Source organism: Protopterus annectens, chromosome 4.part0 (assembly GCF_019279795.1).
Source record: "Protopterus annectens isolate FY-2018-M chromosome 4.part0, PAN1.0, whole genome shotgun sequence".
Classification (NCBI taxonomy): domain Eukaryota; kingdom Metazoa; phylum Chordata; order Ceratodontiformes; family Protopteridae; genus Protopterus; species Protopterus annectens.
Genome location: NC_056733.1, coordinates 1,411,957,294 through 1,411,975,346, shown reverse-complemented (window position 1 = coordinate 1,411,975,346; position 18,053 = coordinate 1,411,957,294).

The following is an 18,053-nucleotide window of genomic DNA, read 5'->3' as shown; positions in this document are numbered from 1 at the left end:
AGGTTTAAAAATATTTAATAAATAATAAAAACACAAGACAATACTTATTACTTCAGCTCAATGACATTACAGAGTTCAGAAATCACAGGAAATACTTTAAAACAACATTGTAGGATAGTCTGACATAAATATAGAAAACAGCTAGACTAATCTGGCTATTTCTATCTATCTCTATGAAATCACTGTTCTAAATAAACTACTTACATACAGAGCAAGCAAGTGCTGGTGAGTGGATGTTCTTACTAGATCCAAGACAAGAGACAAAATGCTCTTCTTTCTTTCTGAGATAGCTCTTAAATTGATAATATACAGTACTGCTGAGTCATTTCAGATTACATAATTCTTGACACCTCTGCTGAAGTTTCCCAGGCTCACAGAACTCAAAATTTAACATATCTTTGTAATCTTGCACCTGCCAGGAAGTCGCAGCAATAAAAGACACTTTGCATGTAAAATTTAGGATTATCTCTGTCTTAAAACAATAGAAAGAATTTCCTAGCCCAGACATCCTGTCACCGAGCTTGAGATCAAACACAGTTGTAAAATTCTTTACTTAACAGCTTTCTTCCAGCAGGGTGCACTGTAGTTAGATTTTTGAAGCTCAGTACAACATATAGTTTAATCCTAACATATAGTTCTCTTTACATTTGTAAAACAAGCCTGTGGATTATATTAATATTTACAGTGACATAGAATTATCTACAAAATTCTATCTGGCTGGCAGCCCCTCAGTTTTTCACACCCCCCGAGAACTTAAGCTAGTTTTTCAAGTGTCCCTTGAGAAATGGTGCTTGAGAGGGTTGAGTCTGTCTGGGTATAGCTCACCCCATTCCCTGTCTTGAGAGCCCATCTGCATTGCTAATCCCACTGCAGTGCTGCACTGGCATCTCATATGCTGGCAACCCTAGGCTCCACCTGAGTAACTTAGTGTTTTGCTGGGTGGCTCGATGTAACCATGTTAGAGAATTGTGATCTGTAACTACAGTGAATTTCCTTCCATACAGATAAGGCTGAAGTTTCTGCAGTGCCCACACTATGGCTAGATATTCCTTTTCTACACCTGTATAGCATTCCTCCCTGAGTTGGAGCCTACAACTGAGATAAACCACTGGGTGCTCTTCTCCCTCTGAAGAAATCTGGCTAAGTACAGCCCCCACCCCATGGTTCAAAGCATCCACTGCACAACAAATTATTTGCTGTAATCTGGACTGACTAACACAGGGGGTCCTCCCAAAGCTTCTTTAAGCTTCTGGAATACCTGCTCACATGCTGTGGTCCACACTACCTTATCTGACCTGTTTTTCCTTGTCAGGTCTATGAGGGGAGCAGCTATGGTACTATAACTGGAGACAAACTTTCTGTAGTACCCTGCTGTCCCTAAGAATGCCCTCACCTGCTTTTGGTAACAGGTGCTGGCCATGCCTGAATTGCTTCCACTTTGTCAGGTTCTGGCCTGATGTTACCACCCTCCACTCTATGTCCCAGGTAGGAGACCTCTGCCATACCCACCTGACATTTGCTGGGCTTAATGGTCAACCCTGCCCTCTGTAGTCTGCCCAGCACCTCCCTAACATGCTGAAGGTGCTCTTGACAGGAATGGCTGTAGATGGCAATATCATCTAAGTAAGCAAGGGCAAACCCTCCTGCTCCTGCTAGGATGTGATCTGTGAACCTTTGGAAAGTCACTGGGGCATTTTTTCATCCCAAAGGGCATTTCTGTGAACTCACACAAGCCAAAATGAATCACAAAAGCTGACCTCTCTCTAGCACTGGGAGTCAAAGGCAACTGCCAGTAACCCTTGGTAAGATTAATGGAGGTAAGATACTTAGCCCCACCCAGCTGATCTAGGACTTCATCTATCCTAGGCATGGAGTAAGCATCTGACTCAGTCACCAGATCTCCCTCAGACTCCTCCTGCAATCCACTGCAAATACTCAGCACAAGGGCCTCCCTATCATGGTAAGGTTTCATCATGTTAACATGATACAAGTTGTGCCCCTGCCTCCTGCCTAGCAGTTCCACCATGTAGTTAACATCACTGACCTTCCTTATCACCTTGTAGAATCCCTCCCAGGCTGCCTGCGGCTTGCTGTGTCTGACAGGAATGAGAATCATTACCTGCTGCCCTACAGCATACTCTCTAGCTCAAGCATTCCTATCATACCAGACCTTTTTCTGCTGTTGGGCTTCTGTCAGGTTCTCCTGGGCTAAGCCCATGAGTTCCCTGAGCCTTGTCCTGAGGTTTAGGACATATGCCATACAGACTCCTTGTGAGATTCACACTCACCCTCCCACTCATCTCGAATTAAATCTAGAGGTCCCCTCACCCTATGCCCATACAGCAACTCAAAGGGTGAAAAACCTGTAGATTCCCGGGGAACCTCTCCGTAAGCAAACAACAGATGGGGCAAATATTTGTCCTACTCCCTCTTAAACTGGCCTGCAAATGCCTGTAGCATGGACTTGAGTGTGGAGTTTCACCTCTCAACAAGACCATTAGTCTGGGGATGGTAGGGGTAATCTTCAGGTGCTTCACCCCACAGTACTTCCACAGACAAGTCAGCAGATCAGACATGAAATTGGCACCTCTGTCAGTCAGCATTTCTTTTGGAAAACCTACCCTGCTGAAAATCTCTAACAAAGCATTTGCCACATTTTCTGCCTCAATGGAGGACAAAGCCACTGCCTCAGGTTATCTTGTAGCATAATCTACTACCACTAGGATATACTTTTTCCCTGTGGAACTTGGAGTACTCAGAGGCCCCACAATATCCATAGCTACCCTCCAAAATGGCTCCTCAATCACAGGCAAAGGCCTCAAAGGAGCTTTCACCTTGTCTCCTGGCTTGCCGACCCGTTGGCACTGCTCACAGGTCCTGCAGTACCCTGTTACATCTCTGGAAATCCCAGACCAATAAAAGTTCTGCATAATATGTCTCTTTGTATGTTTTATGCCCATATGACCTGCAAAGGGAATATCATGGGTTATGGCTAGAAGTGCCTGATGGTAGCCTCTAGGTACTACCAACTGCTGTATTCTCTCACCTTCTAGCCCTCCCTCTGGGATCCATTCTCTATACAGTAACCCTTTGTCTCAGTATACAGATTCCCCCTTCCCTTGAGAATCAGGTGCCTCATTAGCTACCTGCCTCAGGCCTTGTAATGTAGGGTTTGAGAAGTGAGCCTGTCTCAACTCTCTCTTTGTAACCCTTCCCAGCTCTCCTTCCACAGGAAGTCTGGTATCCTCTGACAGTGGTGTCTCACTGTCAGCCTGGGTACTACTACTCACCTCTACCTTTGCAGTCACTCTGTCCGAGGGAACATCAGTACCCACAAGCAGCTGTGGCTCACCTTCAGTCTCACTGCTACAGAGTAGCTCCCTCCCTGAAGTAACCACCTCACCAGTCCTGACTGCAAGTATGTAGTCTAACTGGGTCTCCCCCAGGCTACCAGACTCACATGCTTGTCTCCAAGCCTGACTGTGTGTAACTGCATAAACACATGGTACTGCCTCCTCAAAATCCTTCCCTATCAGGACATCTGCAGGATGGTAGTTTGTTACCCCTGTTGTCTCAAGACAACCTACTATTGGCATTTTGTCTTTCCCACTTACTGGCTCCCTCACCTTTTGTTCCCCTCCTTGCCTCCATGGACATCTATATGCCACATGGCCCCACTGGTTGCATTCAAAACATTTAACCATAGGTCCTGAACGTGTACCTGGACTAGTGGCTTCTCCTGCTACTGTCAGATTCTGTTGGGGCAGTCTAGGCTGCCCACCATGGGTTCCCTTAGACCCATGAGCAGCACTGGGGGTCCCTTTCCTGTGCAGGGATGCCCTGCTTGCTAGGTATAGGTCTCCCTTCTTCACCAACTCATCTGCAGTAGAGCATTGTCTATCAGCTAACCAGATCCTCATGTCCCCAGGCAAAGTGCTAAGGCCTGTTCCCTCACCAAAAGGTATGCCAGCCCTTCAAAAATGGTGATCTGACATCCACTCACCCACCTATGAAAATAACTGCTTAGTTCAGCAACATATTCACAGACATTTTCATCTGCCTTGCATCTATGTTCATGAAATCTTTTCCTATAAACTTCAGGTGTTAGCTTAAAAAATTCTAGCAAACAATTATTTACAGCATTATAATTTAAAGTCATGCTCAGACAGTTTGGAAAGTACATTTACAGTTTTACCATGGAGTAAGGGGGTCAGGAACTATACCCAGAGCCTTTGGTCAACATCATACTGTTTACATACCCTCTCAAACATATGAATGAAACTATGAAAATTATCTCCCTCTGTAAACTGTGGAAGAAATTTACTGATATCTGTTGCTTCTGGGGTTTGGTTACTCCCTTTGCCATTACCTCCATGACTCTGGTGAAAGAGTCAGCATCTCCTTTTCATGTTGCCTCTGCCTCTCCTTCTCCACAGTTTCCATTTCCACATTTCCAAACACCTAGCCTTCAACTCAAGTTTCTTTAGCTCCAGATAGATTTTTAAGTTCTCTTTAGAAAGGTTGAGCTGTCCATTCTCTGAGTGTCGTACATCTCCACGGCCAGTCTTATCATCCTCCTGGTTGTTATTCTCTGATGCAGCTGTGAACAAAGCTGCAATAATGTCTGCCTTAGGTTTCCATGCACCAGTCCTTTAGCCTGGCACATCTCAGCCAACTGGCTCCTAGTTAGCTTGCCATATTTTTCTGCTGACATGCTTGCCTGCTCTCTCTAACTAAGCTAACAAAAGAAATAAAACAATTGTGATCTGAACTCTGAATGTTCACTGTGTGGATGATTTAGAATACAAAACACCTTCAGTGATCACTGTACACAAGCTACAGGAATTCTCTATCCACACCACTACAAGCCAATTAATATGTGATGTGGCTATCCCACCACTGCCACCAATTAATATGTGATGCCCGTGCACTGGCCCAGTAATCAAGGAGCCTCAATCCTCACCACTAGCACCAGTGAGGGGTCTGCACATTGAGAGGATAACAAGTACACACACAGTAAAGTACAATTTCCCTTAAGAGCACACAGGATCACAGTCAGTCTGAGGTTGGTTTCTCCCTTTCTCTCCAGATCCCCAATAAGACTCCCCACTGGCACAGCTATAGGGTTCAGATCTCAGCCGAGTAGTCAAGTCAAAACCTCCGGTACCCTCTCAGTCCAACCAGGGCTTCGTGTCCCTGCCCAAGTAGCTGGCACACAAACACTTTGAGATTTGGTTTATGTACAAACACACAGACAGTCCTGGGGAAGGCTGGCACAGGTTCTCCAGCTATGCCCCTTCCTCCCAGGCTATAAGGTAGTAATCCACTGCCATCAACTACCCTTATCAGCTACTATAAAGGTCCTTACCAAAGGGTATCCAATTTTACTGTGCAATAGTATTATTATCCAATTAGTACGTGTGACAGACAGCAAGGGTATTGGAGTGGCTTTGCACAGTATCACCAAATACATGCAAGTACTCTAGAGGTTAAATTATGTCTACACAAAACAGTCACAGTTGAAAGGTTTAAAATATTTAATAAATAATAAAAACGCAAGACAATAATTATTACTTCAACACAATGACATCACTGAATTTGGAAATCACAGGAAATACTTTAAAACAATATTGTAGGATAGTCTGACATAAATATAGAAAACAGCTAGACTAATCTGGATATTTCTATCTATCTCTAAGAGAAAACACTGTTCTAAATAAATTACTTACACTCAGAGCAAGCAAGTGCTGGTGAGTGGATGTTTTTACTAGATCCAAGACAAGATAGAAAATGCTCTTCTTTCTTTCTGTGGTAGCCCTTAAATTGATAATACACAGTACTGCTGAGTCATTTCAGACTACATAATTCTTAACACCTCTGCTGAAGTTTCCCAGGCTCACAGAACTCAAAATTTAACATATCTTTGTAATCTTGCACCTGCCAGGAAGCCGCAGCAATAAAGGACACTTTACATGTAAAATCTAGTAATTATCTCTGTCTTAAAATAGTAGAAAGAATTTGCTAGCCCAGACATCCTGTCTCTGAGCTTGAGATCAAGAACAGTTGTAAAATGCTTTACTTAACAGCTTTCTTCCACCAGAGTGCACTGTGGTTACATTTTTAAAGCTCAATACAACATATAGTTTAATCCTAACATATAGTTCTCTTTACAGTTGTAAAACAAGCCTGTGGATTATATTAATACAGTGACATAGAAATATCTACAAAATTCTATCTGGCTGGGCTGTCAGCCCCTCAGTTTTCACAGCAATTATTAGACAAAAACTATTTTATTGACAGTATCTGTTACTTCGCTGATGCCACTGACCAGTGGTACAGTTACTTTCATTAATCTAACAATTCATTACCTTTTTATCATAAATTATTCAATGCTGTTAGGCAGTGATGAGTGGGTCTAGTATGGCTGGTCTGAAAAATATAAGATTAAGTAGCTGTATAAAGTTTTAATTAAAGCCATAATACTTGTGTACCCAGTGGTGATTGTTAATGTGTTTTTACACATTGTTAATGGGTTAGTCTTAATGGGCAATGACCATTTACAGAGCAAGCCCAGTGAGAGAAAAAATGTGTTAGCATTTATATTCTTACATCCATTCTACCACACCTGCAGACAGATCTGTCAAAACAGAGTACCATGCATACCTAAGAAAACAATATAAGATTGGGGATGCAAAGGTTGAAACATTAACAGTCTGATTCATTTCCCTTAGTAAATACACATTGTTATGTCAATTGTCCCTCTTATTATATTAATGCACTAAAAATATATGCACTTAAGAAGGCATAAAGATTAAGCATTCACATTAGGTATGCTAGTCCAGTAAGCATATCTGAGGGAGAAATAAGAGCGTTCATACTTACATTCAGGAGTACAATAGCAATAATACCATAAATTACAAATTTGAGTTAAGTTGATTGCACAATTTAATAATGCACTAAAAGGTCATATGGATGATAATGACATATTAGGCGACACCACAGTTGTGTCAATTAGGTTTTCTGTGAAGGTGATTGATAGTATACTTTAAAGATAGGGTTATAGCTCTAAGGTTAGGGGGAGTAATTTTGAGTGAACACTATTGCGTTCTTGAAAAGTGTTTCTGTTGTCACCTCAGCAATAGCAGGGACAAGAGGTACAAACCTGTCAGAAGATTTGAAGTGTCCTAAGGGAGCATACCACTAAATATATTTAGTAACAGGTAGATATTGCTACAATTTAATCACTGAACATTTGTGAAATTAGCCTTCTTCCACAGATAACCTAGCAGTTATCTCAGTATGCCTGGATAGTACAGTTAATAATGTTAAGCATCTAGAATCATGGCTTGCTTAGACTCATAGATTGTTACTGAGCTAGTGACCCGGGGGGGGGGGGCTTTCTAAGCCTAGCCAAGTTTTGCCAAAAGAATAATGATGTCCTGTATCCAAATAGGGCATTGAGGGCCAGGCATTTATTAGCTACCTCTGTCCATAAGGGACATGAGTGCCAGGCATGATGCCAGACTTGCAGCAAGCCACATAATGTGAGTATCAACATTTTGGTTTTAAGCCAAATAATACATTATCCTAATGCTCACTGAATCATCACCACTATTATCATTACAATAAAAGAACAGAGCAAAAAGCAGAAGGTTCTATGTATGGTTTCACTTAGATTGCACTAATTACTAAAGATCAAAGCAGCCCTGATACCTCATGTAACTTGGGTTAGTAGAAATTACAGGGAACCTTGATTTGCTTGCATTTATTTTATATAGTCTACACAGATTCTGCTGCTGTCATAAATGAATGAGTGAGTGATATAGTATCACAGCAAGTATAATTTTATCAGACCTTATTCTTGGTTTATGTCTTCTATCCTATGCAGTACAACAACAATATATTTCTAGTCGTGGATTGTATCAGAAGATATCATTATCTTGTTAGACCATTCATGCCTCTAATCAGCTATGATTAAATTGCTGGACTCAGTATGACTAATTGGCTTATTGTTCACTGATCTTAAGCCAGAGCTCTTCCTTTTGATATTGCTATGCACTAGTATCAATAGCAAGTATAGGCTAGCATTATCCGCAAAAATAAATTTTACTGGTGGTATATTTGGTTGGATCTTACAACCTGTTATACATAAAAAGATAAAATGAAACTAACTTGCTAAACATATCATATTGCATCTATCACAGCAGCTGCACTTGGCTGGGCTAGAACCTAAAATTTACATACACAATCAACTATATAGTTAAGTTTGGTTAATATTTAGTGCTGCAATGCATGCATATGTGCACACTCTAGTCTGTAGTGTATCAATGATACCTGTATCATTGGAGTAGATTATATCTCTATACTTCAAATGCCTTAATGATAACTCCACTGTTCAAAGTTGTATTGCCTAAATATTTTTTTTGTTTTATTGATGACCCCCATTTAGCTGTGAGGAATCCCATTAGTCATTGAAGAATAGGAATTACCTCAAAGTGCATAATAGTTTTTTAAGCTGAGATCCAATAATGTCTGAATGAATAAGATGTATAAGCACTTGAACTCATAGAGCTATGAAATTCAGCCTGCATGAATTTATATTAATATAACATCTGTAGTTGTAGATTTGAGGCCAGGTGTTTCTGTTTTAAGTGTTATCAGTTTTCTTCCTTGGGAAAAATAGAAGCCTCACACTATACTGTGGTTTATGCTGCATGGAAATGCCCTATCTGCTAGCTCATTATCTGCTGCTTGTCACAAAAGGTAATTTCTACTTACACTCACTGCATTGATGTGTCATATTTTAATTAAGCTATCTAACAGTAATACAGAAGGTACTAATTAACTTTCTTAGAATGACATGCCATTTGGGGGTAACCTCCTTGCATCAGTCACATAATATTTCCCTGCAACACTTCATTCTTTGTTGCAAAGGTAATGGCAGCTTGTAAAAACCTCCTTTACCCCATACTTATATGTATACTGTGGATATATCCTGACTTACTGACTAAGATTTACTTGAAACATTAACATGAACTAATTTTACACATAATTTGCACATTACTCAGAGGTAAGGGCCAATTAAATATATGTGCAGACTTTGTCATGTCTTAATAAATATTATTTACCGTATGTATAGAGTAACTTTGTATAGGACAATATAAACACTTCATGTGGCAAGGTATTCTTCTTCCCAACATGCAATGATAGACTTATAAGGCTATGGAGATATGTGCAAACTGAATTGTAAATATAACAAAGTTTGACAATTCTTTACCATAAAAAGTAATGTCTTTCAGCTTTTCCTGGTTAGGGGTCGCCACCGGGGAACTCCGGTCCGCTAATGATTGGCAGTGGATTTTTACAGTGCCGAGTTGCCAGCCCGATGCCCAACCTTCAAAGAAGGCACACCCATTCACGCACACACCTACTTGCATGTTTTTATACATCAATCAACCACAGGGAGGACATGCAGACTCCACACAGAAGGCGCTTTAGCTGAGAATCGAACGGGAGAACCTCTTGCTGTGAGGCAACAATGCTAGCCGCTGCACCACCGCAAGAGTAACAAATAAGCTAAAGTCTCATGCAGATAAATATCCTGTGGTATGGTAAAGAATTGTGCAAACAAGCTAAAGTCTCATGCAGATAAATATCCTGTGGTATGGTAAAGAATTGTGATTGGCACAAATCTTTACCATACCACAGGATATTTATCTGCGTGAGACTTTAGCTTATTTGTTACTGCACACGTTAGTCACTAATTTGTGTTACCACTGGACCTGGGCATTTCACCCACTGTGAGATTACAAAACAAATGATTATTTTAGCTCTACTACTCTCCAGCTTTCATGTAAGTGTCACTTTATAAACTTGCTTTTCCAAAGGCACTAGTAATGACTCAGTAACCACTTTATTAAAACAAACTTGGCTACAACATGCATATATGCTATTAAATTATGTGCATACCAAATTAACACATATATTTTCCAGATGACTACATCTGTGCAAGCTCACAAAGCATGTTAGATTTTTGTCAGGACATCAATGGCAAAGCTGGGACTGGGGTTTAGCACATATTGGTTAATGTGTTTTACCTCACAGACACAAAGTACAGTGTTTGATTCTCATGTTTGAATCATGGCTGCACTTAAAAAGGCCCTCTAGGGTCATTAGCCTAATAATCACATATGAATTTGTAAGCATATTTTAGACAGTGCCTTTGCTTACTTAAACTATTTCCACATTTGACAATATAATGCCATATTTACAAGAATAATACACTGCATAAAATATTGACAAACAGTTTTTTGTTATACAGATAACAACTGACTGTAACATCAGGTGCTTGCCCACTACTTAACGAAATTCCTCTCAATCTCTTAGCACAAAAAATCTGGACAAAGCCAAAAATAATGGGGGGCAAAGCCCCCCAAACAGGGGCCACATTTTAAACATTTCTCTCATTAACTTAGAAAGGTGCTAGAATTAAATGTATTGTGTTATCATGCATTGCCTGAAGGATATGTCTGAAACTCAAATGTCTGTCATTATTTGATGAATTCAGTCCTCACCGATTTGCCACAAAAATCTAGAAAACCACACATTTTATGAGGAACATCCTGGAAATATGAGGCAAAATTCTGGACATTCTGCAAAAATCTGAACAGTTGAGAGGTATGCAGTTAGCAAATATAAGCTGCTGTGATCTGTGATATGCTTTGAAAACATCTCTAGCAAAATGAAAACCATAAACCAACAGAGATTAAATACTTGCCATTTTATCATTGACATAATTTATGACCGGTATAGCCCGCGGTGGTGGTGCTGCGGTAGCGTTGTCGCCTCACAGTAACAGAGCGTCTTCTGCGTGGGGACATGCGTGAATGGGCTTCCTTCATTGAAGGTTGTGCGTCAGGGCTGGTAACTCGGCACGTAAAAATCAACTATCAATCATTAGCGGACCGGAGTTCCGCTGTGGTGACCCCTAACTGGGAAAAGCCGAAAAACACAAACAAAATTTGCTGTACAGCTATTACATTATGTCTACATTTAATTCCTGGGTCTGTAAAAGTACACTCAAATCAGTGTCATTAGTCTGAAACATTGTTTGAATCCTAGAAAATGTAGCTGTCATGAGTTAACTGTGCATTTAATAAAATTGTACAATACACATCTGTTTTTGAAAAAAATACTGGTTTTACTTAAGCATGACAAGTTTCTTATTGTTGCTGGAACTGTAACTGAGCAATTAAACTAAAGTAGCATTACATTAATTTTAGCCTAACTTAAAATGACCAGAGTAGCATTTTGTTTCTGTACATAGAAAATGTACATAAAGGTCTCCTTGCATAGAGTGTGCTCAATTTTGTGCAGACATGCTTGTAGTAGTAAACTCCCAACAGTCTTAAATACTTTTGGTTTATCTGAAACAGTTTTCTTCATAATGTCAGGTATTTGGAATAATGTACAGCTGGACAAAGCCTCAAACGTCCAGTTTGACCATCACATGCTTGTTCACTACCCATCAGTATGTCCAAAGCAACATGTTACATTGATTCCTATAGCTTCACACATCCTTGTGCCACCTACCCATCCAGATTTGCCATGTATTTTTCACACATTTTATGCCACTGAGGTATCCAAACAGTTTATGCTTTAAATGATGTCAAGCACAGTATTTCTTCTTCTTGTAAAATATCATATAGTCCATGTTATGTTTTGCTGAGCCACTGGTAAGCTAAGCATGCTTTTAAATGCTGATACTATTGTTTTAACTTTTGTAATATTGCATTTGCGAAATGTTTGGCACAGCATCTGCCATTTCTAAATTGGATAGCCCATCATAACTTGCACTTGCTATTGTATAATGTATACTGCTCCATTGGGCTGAGACATGCATAAGAAACCATCCCTTTGGCTGTAATTGCAGGACTGCTTTCCAATTGGTAAAAACATCTTGCTGCCACAAAACCAAGGACAGATTATTTGACACACAATCATATATAGTCACTTTTGGACAGAAAATGTTGCTGCTTCTGATATTTTATATTTAAGTCTATTATTAACCATGGTCATGTTTATGAACTTAACTGCAGTTCCTTTTTTGTAATGAAACTGGATTCACTGTAATTAACATTATTTAATTGTCAACATGTGAAGAACAGTAACATTTTCTTCTGGAATTTGATAACTTAGATCAGGGGCAAAGTATTCTTCTAAAAATAAGTTTATTGCTGTGATCTGATTTTTTTTGTAGCCTTAAAATTAGGAGCAGTCCAAGATTTACAGCCCACCCTTTTCTGGGTGAACTTAGTTTCCAGAGTTCAGTATGTATAACATTACCAAAGCAATGAAGTTACATTTGAAAATGCCAAAATAACTGGTTACCAAGAAAAGTACCCAAAGTAGTTTACAGTAATTTCCGGGGAACTCTCTGGACTCCTCATTGTGCACATCACAGTGTTGTACGCTTATTTCTAGCAGTGCACATTATACAGCAGTTTCTACTCTGCATTTCCACATACTACATAATCAGTTATGGTGAGCCCACCCAAAATTTAAAGATTGCTATTACTATTACTGTTGCTTATTATTGTCAATAATCCATTATATATATATATATATATATATATATATATATATATATATATATATATATATATATATTTGCCTCCGAGTATTACTTTGCTTCAGTCCATTAGGGTATCAGAGCAGGTTAATTATGTATTATCTTCTTTCTCTACCTGTGACTCACTTTCATATTTTAACAGCTCTATTAACATGTCTTTGCAAATCATCCTATTGTCTTGTGACTTTAAATATTTTATTACTTTTCTAGTCCTCCAAAATCTGATTTGTTACATATATTATACTGGCAAGCTAGAAGGACATTAATGCCCATGCTTGAAATATTTGTATGTATGTATGTATATATGTATGTATGTATCTGAATTTATTTTATTTTATTTATTTGTCAGTTGCTTACTGGAGAGATCTGATTGAGCCAAGTCCCATTTTCAGTGCAGGTCAAGGGAGGAAAACCCAACAAAAATAAGACTTTAAAAGACTGACATATCAAAACATTGGCAATAAAGAATAGTTAGCCAGCACTGCCAACTGTTTCATTCCTTTGTTTTCTTTAATGCCTGTGCAAGTCTCAAGTACTTTCTCAAGTTACTCAGTGAAGTAAGTATTCTTTCATCTCTCTTAACTGTTGAATTCCTTGCTATATTTTCCAGGTTATGTGTCCTATTTGAATCGACATAGCAATTGGTGATAGTTTTCAAAAGTTGCACCTCATATAATACTTTTACTACACATAAATCTTTGTCTTGCCAGTCATTAACAAATATTGCAGCATTTTAATTCTCTTTTTTAAGTCTTCTAATATCAGACAAAGTTCATGACATGACCATGGCTATTTTTGAACTCCCAGCTAACTATGACAGATACAGCAGGTTGGAATTTATTGGTAGCTCAAGAATACTTGGATACAAATGTCACATGCACAAAATGTAAATTAAGTTTAAAAGCTTTATTGTTGAAAACTAATTTGCAAACTGCATTTGCCAACTAACTCATAGAGTACTACATATTGCTTAAATCACTACAACTGCCCTTGGCTGGACTAGAGTTTAAAATTTACATAAGACAATTAGCTGCACAATTATTTTTAGTAGTATTTAGTACTGCATGATATTTACATAGTTCAGTCTTTGTTGTATCACTTTTATCTATATCATTTTCACAAACTATAATGCCACTGCTCAAACCTGTCAGTGCTAACTCCACTGTTGAGGCCTTAATGCTTAAATTGTCTCTTATTTTCAACCCATGGTAAGCCGGGAGGGATTTCTTGTTACTCACTACAAGACTGCATATTCACTTGTCCAGACTGAAACCCAATAACTTGTCTGTTGCACAAAAAATAAGTAAACACCCAAGCTCATAGAAAAATTATATTCTGTGGTCTGTGACATTCAGTCTACATCAGTCTACATTCACACAAATGTTGTAGCTCCCTTGGGAAAGACATAAACTATCACACAGTGTAGCGCACTTTAAGCTGTGTGCATTGTAATTACTCATATCTTATACTGATGGCTGAAAAGCAGCTGTGTATTTCAAAAATGTAATTTTACTTATTCTCCTTGTATTAACATGTTATTTTCTAAGTAACCTTAAGACATTTAACACCAGTAGATAAATGACTAACTAGCCTTCTTAGATTAATGGGTCATGTATAATTAATGTTGTTGCACTAATCACATAGTGTTTTCCCTGTACTGTGTCTTCATGAATAACCAGACATCATGTTGATACATCTCTGTCGCCCCCGTTATCAAACATTGCACCATTTTCATTTTCCTTTAATTGTTCTGATATCAAATACAGGTCATGACACTCTCATGGCTATCTTTGAACTTCCAACCAGCTACCACAGAATCAGCTGGCTAGAATTTAAGCAAAAGTATATATTATGACTTCCCAGATTTAATGGTCTGTCACCAATATTTCTGAAGTCAGATGCCTTATTTATATCATAGCCATTGATTCATGTTTAATACTAAGGAAGAAGACCATTATCATCTGTTAGCATATAAGATATCCCTTTATTAATGCTTTTACTAGAAAAAACAATGTTCGTAGGTTCATAGGTACATGCTAGGCTATTGATCTATGAGACTCCTAAGGAGCATAGCCTTACATTCCCATGGCAGTCTTCTAACCCTTATATTTTGTGTTTGAATAACCCAGAGGTGAGCAGGACATGGATATGATGGGACACTTTGTTGTCCCTTTCTACGAGGTACATAGGTGATAAACTGGGGGTGAATTTATGGTTTCTCATCCAGTCTTCCAAACTACATTTAAATAGAGTAAGAGAAGTATTTTGCGCTGTTGCCTCACAGCAAGAGGTTCTCCTGTTCGATTCTCGGCTGGAGTGCCTTCTGTGTGCAGTCTGCATGTCCTCCCCGCGGTCGAGTGGCCTCCGAAAGACATGCGTGAATAGGTGTGCCTTCGCTGAAGGTTGGGCGTCGGGGTGGCAACTCGGCACCATAAAAATCTACTGCCAACCATTAGCAGACTGGAGTTCCGCTGTGGTGAGCCCTAACCAGGAAAAGCTGAAAAGACAACCAAGAGAAGTACTTAGCTTTATGTAGAATAGAAGATGGCTGCATAGAAGCAGTATTCTCTGTGATAGCTAGCTATCCCACCAACATGTCCTGTTTGTGTTGCAAAAGAGATTGAGATCCCTTGATCAGGTGTTTAAATTGCCATTGGCCTTGTGAATATGTAATAGATCTGATGCTAGATGCTATAGGGTCTGTTGAGTCAGTATATGTAAAGCACAGGTTGCTTCTTAATAGCTTGTATGATACTGAGAAGAGAGACAAATCTTTGGGATGGTCTGCATAATTTTTATGATTTAGGCCCGTTTTTTTTTAGTAAGAAAGCATTGTGGTTATACAGGTACATACCAAAAGTGGCTTTATATTCAGTGATTTAGTCCATGTATTTGACAACAGCCATTTGTTTGGGAAAGTCCCTCCTGGGGGATCTTTGCATTCTCTGCAGAGTTTATGATGACACCAAGTCTACAGTCATCTGCACATTTACTTTGACCCTTGGCATTTGCTTTGACCTCTGAGAAATAAATGCCAAAGAGAAGTGGCTCAAGAACTGAACCATGTGATACATCTCTAGTGACAGGTCTTTTGGAGGAGATAGAGCCACCTACCATAATTTCCTGGGTTCTATTTGTGAGCCAGTTTGATATCCAATGAGTTACACAGGGATTTACATTTAACCAGGAGAGTTTATCTATGATGCCTGAATGTGGGATGGTGTTGAACCACTTTGTGAGGTCTAGATATGCAATGTGTACTGATTTGCCCCATGTGTTGCTTTGGTAACCTTCTCAAAGAAGTTGACCAGGTTAAGTAGGCAGGGTGTGCCCTAAATGAATCTGAATTGGCTTGGGTCAAGAGTTTGTCAGTTGCCTGTTTTCTTATTTATTAATTCCATAATGATTCTTTCCATAGCTTTACAGATGAGGGTGGTCAGGCTTATGGTTCTATAATTATCAGGGTCCATTGATGCCCCACCTATATGCAAGGGGATGCCTTTTGCATGAAGCCTGTTTGGAGGCTGATATTGAATATCAGTATAGGGGGTCTGGCTATCTAGCTTTGGTTGATTTGATCAGGGTCTGGAGTTCCCTGCTAAGTTTAGCAAGAGCATTTATAACTTCTTGAGAGTTAAGTTTAATTTTGCATGTAATTATTTTTCTTTTATTATAGACCCTGCTTATATTCTACCACAGGAGCTTATTCTTAAATTTAGCGTTGTTTTTACTTCAGAGGGGGACAGGTACTTCTGAGCAGCTATTTACATGTGCACATATTTGGTAGTAAAGGATTTTGCATAAACAGTAGGGTCATCTAGTTTGGAGGGGATTTTGAATTTAGACAGGTCATCACTCACTTTTAGCAGATTAGCCTCAGCACAATCTCTGAATACCTGAGTATTGGAATTCTGGCTTCAGTCTTAAGGTGAATGTAATTGTTATATGGACCAATCTGACCATGGAGGAAGTGACAATTAATTGGGGAGCAAAGTTATCCCATATTGGTAAGGGCTAAATCTAAGATTTTATTGCCCCTGGTCAGGGTATAGGCTAACTGGTCCAGAAAGTCTGTTTTGATGAAGTCCAGAAATTTATGGGCATAAATGTCTGATTATGTATAAGTCTACCAGTTAATAGAGGAGTAGTTGAAGTCTTCTAGAAGAATGATGTGTGGCTTAATGCATAGGGACTCCTACTAGGTAGGTTGGAGGTATGGGCTGAGGGGAACATGGAGGCGGCCCTACAGTTAGCTATGAAATGATAAGGGGTTTTGTTAATAGTAAGTTGAATATGGAAGAATCCAGGTCATTATCTTGTCTAATAAGTCAGAAAATGAAATTTTTTTTAAGAATATGGCAACACCACTGACTTTAGCACCTTCATTTAATGTGTTGGGCCTAAATGTGTGGTAGGCATTGAAACCCTGCAATGATGAAGTGCTCCTATTGGTTTTAATTCACGTCATTGACAATGCATTCATCAGCGTTTACCAGGGTAATAAATGCTTTCAGGAAGTGGAATATTTTGTTAGGCTACTAGCAGTGAGCAGCAATACCTTTATGATATATGGATTATGTTTTGTTATTTTGGAAGCATTAAAATACTGATATTGTCTAAAAATGGCAGTATGGGGCTAGACAAGGATTTAGCCAATGTACAGAAGATTCGGGGGGATAGGTACAGGCCACCCCTGGCAATACCGTTAGGACTGTCTAACATCTCATATGTTGTACCACTTTGAATGGCACCTGAAGCTAAGCCAATTATTGAAATCAATAATCTTTTGTTCATAAAGTGACATAATTCTTGGCAGTAGTAGAATGCTGCTAAAGACTAGGGTCATACTTACCTTGGATACATATTCTAAAAGCTCCATTGTGTCTCTTTTCATATGGTCCATGGAGTTAACTGAAGTCATTTACACTCACGTGCACTATGACTGTGACATATGTGTACTCCCGGTGCAGGGACTTGAGTGCATTTGTGATATGTAAATCATGGCATATGATAGGCAATTGAACGTGACCCTTTTCTTGCACATCCTAGTGAGTGTTGCATTGGTGGCATCATCTATGATTAGGATATTGGTTTGTGTGGAGGTTTGACTTATGGGCTTTTAAACTAAATGTATCTGACTCTTAGATGTATGTTTCATGGTGGGTGCTGCCTGTGTTGAGTACTTGTGAGACTGCTGTAGGAGTATGCTTCATAGGTTACATTTAAGAGGTGTTTGTGGTTTAGGTAAACTACTTTTAAGAGCCTAAGTAATGTAGGTCCATGTGATTGGTCCGAACTGTGTGTGATTGGATGTTATGTGATCCTATCTCGCCTACATTCTGACTGATGGGTTCGGAGCCGATCCCTCGGCTCCAACTCGGCACGCTTATGCCAAAGAGCGAAGTCTCTAATTGGCTGAGCT